The sequence below is a fragment of the Coptis chinensis genome, chromosome 7, assembly GCF_015680905.1.
Source record: "Coptis chinensis isolate HL-2020 chromosome 7, ASM1568090v1, whole genome shotgun sequence".
Taxonomy (NCBI): Eukaryota; Viridiplantae; Streptophyta; class Magnoliopsida; order Ranunculales; family Ranunculaceae; genus Coptis; species Coptis chinensis.
In genome coordinates this window covers 35684595-35694788 of record NC_141462.1, presented here as the reverse complement: position 1 = coordinate 35694788, position 10194 = coordinate 35684595, and the positions used below count along the sequence as shown (strand labels likewise).

The window sequence follows — 10194 nt, the reverse complement described above, 5'->3', positions numbered from 1 at the left end:
GAATCACCATGATATATAGCAACATCAATATATATATGCTAATATGCTATTATTGAGGGTAGTCTCCAATTAGTATTGGCGTATGTTGAATTGTTGAGCAGAATAATTGGTTTAAAATTTGGAACTTCCGATCCATGCATGTTCAGCTGCTAATCCTGCTATACCCAAATTTGCAGATCAAAATATGATTGCCTTTTGATATCATTTTGATTTTGATTTTAATTTAGATCTACGTACTACTAGTCAATCCATATAATAGAGGCTTATAGATTAATTCCATGATCCATAATTATAAACATGAAAAAAATGATGGCGATCATGGGTTTGTTTTGTATGTATATGTATAACATTTAGTTGACCATATTTCACTTTCAAATATGTCACTATGGGTTTTACTATTAGCATCATTTTTTCCTAAGTTCTGGCTTGCTAGGCATCATTATTTTCAATCGATGAGTGACGACTTTTTAAATGCTGGATTTCAGGCTCGTGTGCTCTTGCTACATTAACATTCAAAAACAATTGTCCATACTCCATATGGCCAGCTACATCAGCCAGTGATGGCCTACAACAATTGTCTTCAACTGGGTTCGAACTTGGACAAGGAGCGGGTCATATTTGGGCCAGAACAAGGTGCGTTCTCAACGACAACATATTTGGATGCACTGTAGGCGACTGTGGCTCGGGTGAAAAAGCGTGCAATGGTGCCAGAGGGGTTCCACCCGCTACCATTGTTGAGTTTGCTATAAAGGTTGATGGTAATATGGATTCTTAGGGCATCACCAATGCAGGCCCTCATAATAGAGGGCCACATCAGCGTTTTGAAGATATGTATAGAGGAGAGAAGGGACATAGAGGACCCTTATATTTTGTGTCCTACAATGCTAACCTTTAAAATTAATTTTAAATCTTGTATTAACTTTCAATTCTTGTGAAATTGGCATGGTGTAAGTGTAGATAGCCCAAGACCCGTAGGTTTTGGGTTCGAGTCCCATTTGTAACATTTCATTGTGATTTATTTTTCTTTTTAAATTTGGTACAAAAAGTTTAAAAAACAGACAACTTGTTCGGGTGGGGTTTCGAACCTGGGATATTTCCCAATATATGAGCAATTTTGACCAACTTTGCTGGTACCACTCAACTGAAATTATTATGACCCATTTTGGTGTTATCTCGCGAAACGGACCGGGACCTCTATAAATGTGATAGAAATAGAGATAGTTTTAAAGGATGGTAATTATAGGGGCCAATATAGAGGCTGCATTGGAAGCCCATTTATGTATTGTTCTCTTAAATTTGAAGATACAGGGCCATATCAAGGTCCCATTGGTGATGCCCTTACGATATAAGTCTTGTAGATGGCTTTAATTTACCCGTTTCGGTGACACCACAAGGTGGATCAAGTTGCATCACAGCCACTTGCTCTGCTGATGTGAATTCGCTCTGCCCGGCTGAGTTGAGTCTGAAGGGATGGAGTGGGGGTACCATTGCTTGCGAGAGCGCTTGCCGAGCTTTTAATCAACCCCAATATTGTTGCACAGAGGATTTTGAGTCTCCAGAAAAATGCAAACCAACAAAATATTCGATGGTTTTCAGGAATGCTTGTCCCCAGGCTTTTAGCTATGACTTGGATGATAAGATCAGCCCATATACTTGTCCTACTAGAGCAAATTATCTAATTACCTTCTGTCCGTAGAAGTTTGAAGTTTCCTGCTTTAATTTTCACTTGAAAATTACTGATATATAAGACCGCAACAACACACTACGAAAGGCTAACAAAATAGAATAAGATTGAAGTGTCCTTTTTGAAGATACTGAAATTCCTTGTAGTAGCAAAATTGTAGCAACATACCACTGTGAAATGGAATCGCATATGTTATTAGGTACTAAGATGTTAAGATCATTAGTCGTCTTGATCGAAATACTAAGATAGTTCGAACAAGTAAGGTTGCAAATTTCATTTGAATTGATTTTGATTATGTCCTTGTGTTCTATTAAGATGTATTATTTGGCTATGGATTCACCGGCCAACCCAACATAAGTTGAGGCCATTAGCTCATGAATGTAACCCACTTTGTAGTGGTGTTATCCTTACATGAGGAAGAAGGAAAAAATAAGTACTGTTCGTGTGAAGATGTCAGAGCGCGCACCCTTGCCGTGAAAAAGAAGATAGTTTTTTTTTCCAGCCTCTCACGAAACATGCCTACTGGAGTTTGGGAAACTATAAATATAAGAAGGTGCGCGCGTGTTCAAATTGGCCTTGCCGAGAGCGGGCCCGCACTCATGCCTAAACATGTCAGGTTTTGATTTTTCTACAGTAAATACGAAATTTCACAGACACGCCGAAATTTCAGATTACTATAAAAACAAAAGTTATATTTTGGAAAACCAAGTCTTAAAGAGAAACCCAATTTTGAGAGCAACCAAAATTGAGATGAAACCCTTGCAAAGAGAAAAAACTTGTAAGGAGAGATAAGTGATTTAGTAAGTTTAGAGAGACTTGAGAGGAGTGGTTGTAATCTTCCTTCCCATACTTATAAAAGGATTTTTTCTTATGGAAGTAGGCATCATTGGCCGAACCACGTTTCATCTTATGTTGTGGTATGTTTTACTTTATTTATATTACTATTGCCTGTTTGTGATAGTTATATTCATAGTTTAGGTTTGTGGTTATTAGGTATAGTGAAAGTTTAGATTTTTATTGGAGTAGTAGATTGTCCAAGTGCAAGTTATTTTAATGGAGATCGATTGGTATCGTTTTCCCCAACAAGTGGTACTAGAGTCGTGGTTAGTTTAATCACAAAAGATAGTTATCCAAATCTTGCCTAGAAGATGTTTGATAAAATTCTTGAGAGGAAGTTTGAGTTGAAATAGTCTATTAAGATGAACCATTCATAATAACCTTTGAAGATAATCAAGATGTCGAAATAATGGGGACACTTAAAGGGCGACCAGGAGTAACTTAAGGCTATTATGCTTCCTGATCAGATGCACCAATTATTACTTAGAGTGGTAATTTTTGGTTGTAAGAGTTTCTTATCTCTTTCTTCCCTCTAATTCCTTCCTGTTTAGGCAATTTCAGTTTTATCCTTTTCAACCAATTCGTGGTGATCTTTCCTTTTTACCAGACATTATGGCGAGTGGTCATAACAATCAAGATAGTAACTCTGCTCCTTCTTCGTGGAGTGCTCTTTTCCATGGTTCGGGTGTGGTATCAACTCTCACTCCTTTGAGGAATTTCTCACCAATCCTCAATGATGGGGTTGCCATGGTTCCAGACGAACCGGTCGACCAAGGGATTTGGCAATCACTACAAGAAACGTCTTTGGTGACAAAAAAAATTGTCGCTGAAAATGGCATAAACGTCGCTAATAGGATTTGGCCACGATTTTTGGAGTGTCGTATCATCGTCGCTAATGATATAGTCGGCAATGATATAGAGCAGCGAATATTTAACGTCATCAAGTATGAGATCTTTACCGACGATTTTTGTCATCGCCATTGTTTCATTTTCGTTACTAACTCATTTTTCTGTTCTCAAAACAATAACGTCGCAAAAGATATATTTTTGGTGACGTTTTCAAAATCGTTGCCATTAAGGCCTTACTAGCCACATTTCCACCGCCGGCAAAACTCCAAAAAACTTGAAAATTTTAGTATCATTAGCGACATTATAATCGTCGCTACAAGTCCAATTTTTTTTTTAAAAAATAGGTTTTATTAGCAATGTTTTTGCCGTCGTTAAAGATAAAAGTAATTTGAAACTTTGTTCAAATAAGCGGCGTTTCTATCGTCAATAAAAGTCTTAATTATTTGAAATTTTTAAATTTTTATCAGCGCTTCCACTGTCGACAAAAATAGAACAAATTTGAAATTTTGGTATTATAAGTGACGTTCTGATCGTCGCTAGAAGCAACAAATATCTAATTGTTGTGTTTGCATTCCGACATTACATGCGCTGCTGAAGATTAATTTCATCAATAATAACGTTGCCAATTGTGCACTATTTGTACAAATTATTTTTCATCTGTCCCTTCCACCACCCAAACTACTATTCAACAAATAAACCTAAAAAAATACAACCATAACATCAATTATCAAATAATAAGCAACAAATTTTCTATAAATAAAAGTGAGTCAATTCACTCCGTAAAAAATAAAAGAGAGTTGCATAATTTTTTCTAAACTCTGTCTTAATAAAAGTATTAAAAAAAAAAAAAATCAAACATCCCTCAAGTACGTTGCTTGCAAATATAACTGTTTTCACTAAAAAAAAACCAAAAAAGAAAGACATAAAATAGCATATAGATTCATCCGAGGCTCTTGCAATTCCAAACTGCCATTATTTCTTCACAAAAAATTAATTCCAACCCACTCCTCTTTTGACGTAAGATTATCTGTACACAAAATTGTTATCTATTAGACCACAAAAAAATTGATAAACCAAAAATATATTAGTTTCATCACATCAAAATTAAAATCCGATGAACCATAAATAATTACGTAAAGTTTAAGTTTAAGATGAATCCAAAGAAGTAGTGCTTGAAACATGGGCCAATCATTATTTCAAGAACTTTAAGGTGTGCCTTAATCGGATATAAGACGATGATATGTATCACTAAAGGACCAACAATGTCACATCTTATAAAACTACTTTTCTTTTGTTGGCTGCTAATAAAGTGTTCAGCATAAAAGAAAAATGTAAAATATATTTAAGTGAAATCAAACCAAAACATCAGCTCACGAACACAACTAAGACAGCCAAAATTCAACTAAGATAGGCCAGCAGACATGATGCAGCACTACCAGCAGACAAATAAATTAGCCATCATCCACTCATATAGCAGTAAAAAATAAACGAGCGCCAACACAAATCATAAAACAGAGTTAAATTTGTAAATCATACCACATTGAAGGAGGACCGCCAAGCTTCTCCATGAGATAGTCCAACCATGTCCAAGACCCCGTAGCTAGCAAAGTGTCAAACATGAAGTATCCATCATACAAAGTATGTAAACACAACCAAAGTCCTAAACTAATGAGTAAAAAAGTTTACACGTGCTTCCTAAAACCACCAAGTTAACAACCCCGCTTAATTTTTTTAGCAGCACGTCTACAAACTGCAACAAACACAAATCTAAAGGATTAGGCATAGAACCAAATAAGTAACAAAAAGAAAAATAGCGAAGTGTGAAACACAAAGTATGGATAATACATGGTATATAAACACAACCAAAGCTCTAGACTGCAGCCAAACCACAAATCCCTTAAGTCAACCACACTACTAGTGTCCACTGTGCACGTACTCATTTTCTAGTATTGAATTAAATATTCCATTTATCCTTTTGTCTTATCACGCTTTCCAGTGGAGATCGGAAGGGAAGTTCTTTACCGACCAATCTAAGGGCGAAGAGCTCTCTGCTTCAAGTAGTGCACTGGAAAATAAGGCAGGCAGTGTGCTTAATCAGTGCGTAACTAATATCAGAGGACATTCTCGGGCAGGCCGCTGCCAGATCAGAAAACAGAGGAGTAGTTTTGACTGACTAACGCCTACTTTTTATCTCTGCGTGTTTAACAAAGTTTTATCAATTTGTCAGACTGCGCGACAAACTTGAGTTATTTCACATGTCTTTTGAAAGGGAAAAAGAAATTAAAGAAAAACAATGAACTAAAGGCTGGAGGGTTGAAAATACTTACACTCCAAGAAGGAAAGGCCAAACCTCTGCTCTGATGCTAGGATCAACACCCTATGTCCGAAATAAGAGGATTTTAAAATCCAAAAATAATCTAAAGCAAGGATAACCAATTAATTAATTAAATTAAACTAAACTAGACTTCAGTTTGTACTTATCGCGCCCAAAGAGTTACATATAGGTGAAGATACTATAGCAGGTCCCAGTGAGTTAAAGTTAGTAATGTCTGTGGGAGTTGTTGTCAGTAACAAAGGCAGCGTTTACGGCAAAACAGGGCGCGAGAATTTAAGAAAACAAGAAAAGGGGAACTATAATTAAAAAAAAAACTTACTCCACTGCGGACTTTCTTTAGAAACTTCACTCCACCATCACGGAATTTTCCTTCAGTAGTGAATAGATTTCTCCATTGTTGATATGAAAGGGCATTCTTCCTTCTACGGGACCATGGTGATTTGAGACTACCCCTAAAACAAACAAGAAAAAAAGAGTCAAGTTTCTCAAAAAAGATGCTAATGATATAACTAAAAGCGATAATAGAATTTAAGGGGCAACATACATCTCATATCGCAGTTAACCTAGCTAATTAATATGAATGCAGAGTGATTCCCTTTGTTAGCGATTTGCAAAGTAGCTGTTTGTTATGAGTGATCTCTAGCGCACAAGTAAGAAAATGACAGCTCTAATTAATTTGCAATCATTTGGTGTTGTATCAGGTGAGTTCCAAGTGAGATGGTGGTTGGGGATTCTCAATTAATAGAAGATAAAGCAAGCAGGAAATGAGATATAATAATAATAATGAGAAACCCAAAAACTTGAGACTTGAGAGAGAGAGAATAGAGAGAGACAGAAAGACAAGTGTAGTGTTAAAGTAGTTTGAGATCGGATCTGAAGTGAGTGGAAAAATAAATGAATTGTAAAGAAGAAGAAGAGGATGATGAATTGGGCAGAGGGGGTGATGAATTCGTGTTAGTTTGCCCAAGGGATTTCATTTACTAAAGACCAATATATGATAGCGAGAGCTCCTATCTCTGTGTGAGAACCTGCAAAGCAATGCTTTATCAGGTAACCAATATTAAGGTAGGGGTTTTTGTTGTTAGGATTGATGTGGCCTCACCTTTCGCCACCCCAAGCCAAGGGTCGGAGTATTGATTAGTACAGAGAAAGATAGAAGTGTGTGAGAAGGGGAGGAAAGAGACGACTTTTAAATTTGGTTGTTTTGTTTTATTTTCTTTTCTATTTTGGAGACTATTAGGGTTTCTATTTAATTTCTTGTTCTGTTTTGTTAAAACAATCGGCGGCAATAGCAAAAATAGAGCGGGCTCGACGAAAAAGTATAGCGCCATAAATAAGAAATTTTGTCCACTAAACTAATGAGATATTTTCCGACGATAATTTTGTCGATTAGCGACGTATATTATAGTGTGGTTGAAACCCCATTACTAGCAAATAACGTCGGTAATAAAATGCAATCGCTAACGATCCTAAACGTAGTTATATTGAAAAATCAATTTACGACGTTAATTTCGTCGCCAAAAATCTATTTTCATTCTACTAATTACGATTACCACTTTTGCCAACGCTAAAAACGTCGGCAAAAATATTTTTAGAAGCAAGTTAAAATAGTATGGGTGACGATAGTAAATGTCACCAAAAGTGACTATTAGCTACGATATACTGTCGTCGCTAAAACTTTTGTCGCCAAAGACCCTGTTTCTTGTAGTGAATGGGATGACTATCTTGTTGGGTATTTCCTAGATAAGCGGTTGTCATTCCCATTTATTAAAGATTTTCTCACTAAGACATGGAAGCTTAAAGCAAGCTTTGACATTACAACTGATAAGGAGCTTTTTTATTTGAGCTTTAACAATAATAAAGATCGGCAGATGGTATTGGAATCGAGTCCGGTGTTTATTGCAGGTAGAATATTTGTTCTTAAGCCGTGGAGTGTTGAGATTGACTGCCAGCGGAGTGTACTCAGCACAGTTCCAGTTTGGGTGAAGCTGCATGACCTTCCAAAAGAAATGTGGACATTGAATGGTTTATCCTCTACTGCCAGTTTGATAGTAGGGCCAATGTTCATGGATGACGCAACGACAAAAAGAAAGAGACTATCGTTCGCAAGGGTCTGTGTAGAGGTCCCTGTAAACCATAAATATGAACCTACTGTTCGGCTTAAGGTGAAAGGACGAGAAGTAGTAGTGGGAGTTGAATATACATGGAAACCGTTGTCATGTGAGAAGTGTAACAAGTTTGGCCATTCCACAAGTAGATGTGGGGCTAGAACTGTGAGGAGATGGAATGCTCGTAATATGGAGAGGGGTGAAACCAGTGACACTTCTAACTTAGAAGCTAATGATGGTGGGATTGAAAACCAGTGGAATAGCACCAACTTCGGGGTTAACACTCAGATTGGGATAATATACCCAGCCCTATAAGAGGCTCAGAATAATGCCTTAGTTCCTTATGTTCGACAGGAAGGAGGAGTTAGTGGGGCTGTTCCAGAGCAAGGACCAGTTCGATCAATTGATCCGTATAATGGAAATTCCCTTGTTACTATTCCAGCAACAGGAGAGATGGGTATTACTATTCCAGTTGCAGTCAATGGGGAGGAGGAGTACATACCAGACCCTGGGTACTCAGTGGGAGGTGAAACTATAGTACAGGACAACCAAGCTAGGAATGGTAACATATTTCTCATATTACAAGAGGATGAAGATTCTCCTATGATCAATAATGAGTTGGTGGTTCAAGATGAAACAACAGTTACGGGTGAATCACAATTCCAAGGAGAACAGGTTTTATATGAAGCAGCTGCTCTGGAGGAAGAAACCATTAATGATGACCTCTCCGATACTGAAAAAGAATTTTTTGATGATGAGCATAGTCCACAAAACATAGTTCTACTTCCTTTGCAAGTGATAACAAGGTCTCAGACTAAGCAGTAACAACATCCACATAATTCTAGTAACAAAGGGAAGGGTAAGAACAAGGGTTCTGGGAGGAAGGGGAAACATAAACGTTAGTCATGTCGAAGCTCTCTGTATGGAATGTACGAGGCCTTAATGACCTCAGTAAAGCTAGTTATCTGAATAAATTTAGAAGGGAGAATAACTTAGGTCTTTTAGCTATGGTAGTGACGAAAGTCAGAATAGAGAAATTTCAGCTTATCAGTAGTCTCTGTTGTCATTCGTGGTCTTTTGTAAACAACTACAGTAGCAGTGCTAGTGACAGGATCTGGATATCGTGGGATCCTGGGGTTATAGCACTATCGAAAACCAAGGAGATTGAGCAACTTATACACTGTAAGATTGATATGCTCCTTACATTGAAATCTTTCTTTTTTTACTGTGATATATGCAAGTAACAATAGTGCAGATAGATCAAGGCTATGGACTGAAATTTGCAATATTCACACTGGCATACAAGGAGAGTGGTGCGTTGCAGGAAACTTTAATAATGTTTTTTATTCTTTTGAACGGATTAGTGGAGAAGCAGTGCACCTTAGGGAAACCACCCCTTTCAAAGATTATCTTGTCACATCTGAGCTGTATGATCTCAAAGCTATTGGGGCGTTCTATACGTGGACTAATTTTGATAGAAAGTGGTTTAAAATTGATCAATGCTTGGTGAATAATGCCTGGAGTACTACATTCTCCTACTCTTATGTTGAATACCTTCCCTCGGGTACTTCAGATCACTCTCCTATAGTTATCTCTATCATCAACAGAGCTGCTTCTAGTCCTCCTTTCAGGTTCAGTAACTTTTGGATCCTCCATCCAGAGTTTTTGGCCACCTTTTTGCAATGTTGGAGTGTGCAAGTGAACGACAGCCCTCTATTCATTCTGACGCAGAAGCTCAAGCTGTTGAAATGCAAGTTGAAAAGTTTGGCAAAATTCTTCTGCTCGGACATAACTAAGCAGACTGAGGCTGCTAGGAAGGAACTCAAGTATCTACAAAAAGCACAACAAAGCAATCATGTGGATGTTCTATTATGCATTAGGGAAAAAGAAGCACGCTCAACCCTCTATCAGCTTATCATCATGGAAAGGGAGGCTCTCAGGCACCGTACTCGATGTGACTGGATGAAATATGGAGATAAATGTAATGAGTTTTTCCATAAGATGCTTAAAGAGAGAAAGGGTCAAAATTTGATCTGGGCTCTTAATGACTCTACTCGTACTAGAAGAGAAGGACACGAAGAAGTCTCCGCGGCTTTTGTTGACTACTATAAGACCTTATTGGTAGGGCTGGCAATGGGTCGGGTAAGAACCGATACCCGATCCAATCCGAACCAATAAAAGCGGATCTGGGACAGGCAGTTAGTATATTGGATCGGTTTTGGGTCTTGAAAATTAGAACCAGACTCTTATTGGATTGGTTCTGGATTAAGTATGTACTGAACCGTTATAGGCCTGATCCGATTAAAAATTTTAGTCTTATTCTTCCTAATTTTCCTCCACCATATATTTATATTACCGCAACATTACAATATTTAAAGTTC

The 10194-nt window shown here is 37.5% G+C and overlaps 1 long non-coding RNA gene and 1 pseudogene across 1 annotated transcript; one reads left to right on the top strand and one right to left on the bottom strand.

The window, feature by feature from the left end:
- Positions 1–475: 475 nt before the first annotated feature.
- On the top strand, positions 476–1803 carry LOC147487308 (glucan endo-1,3-beta-glucosidase pseudogene; annotated as a pseudogene).
- Positions 1804–4094: 2291 nt separating this feature from the next.
- Positions 4095–6947, bottom strand: LOC147487307 (uncharacterized). The gene is made up of 6 exons (XR_015202444.1): positions 6808–6947; positions 6025–6157; positions 5698–5747; positions 5057–5120; positions 4907–4970; positions 4095–4397 (listed from the first exon to the last, which is right to left on the bottom strand). It is a non-coding gene; the product is annotated as an uncharacterized LOC147487307 (long non-coding RNA).
- Between the last annotated feature and the right edge of the window lie 3247 nt (positions 6948–10194).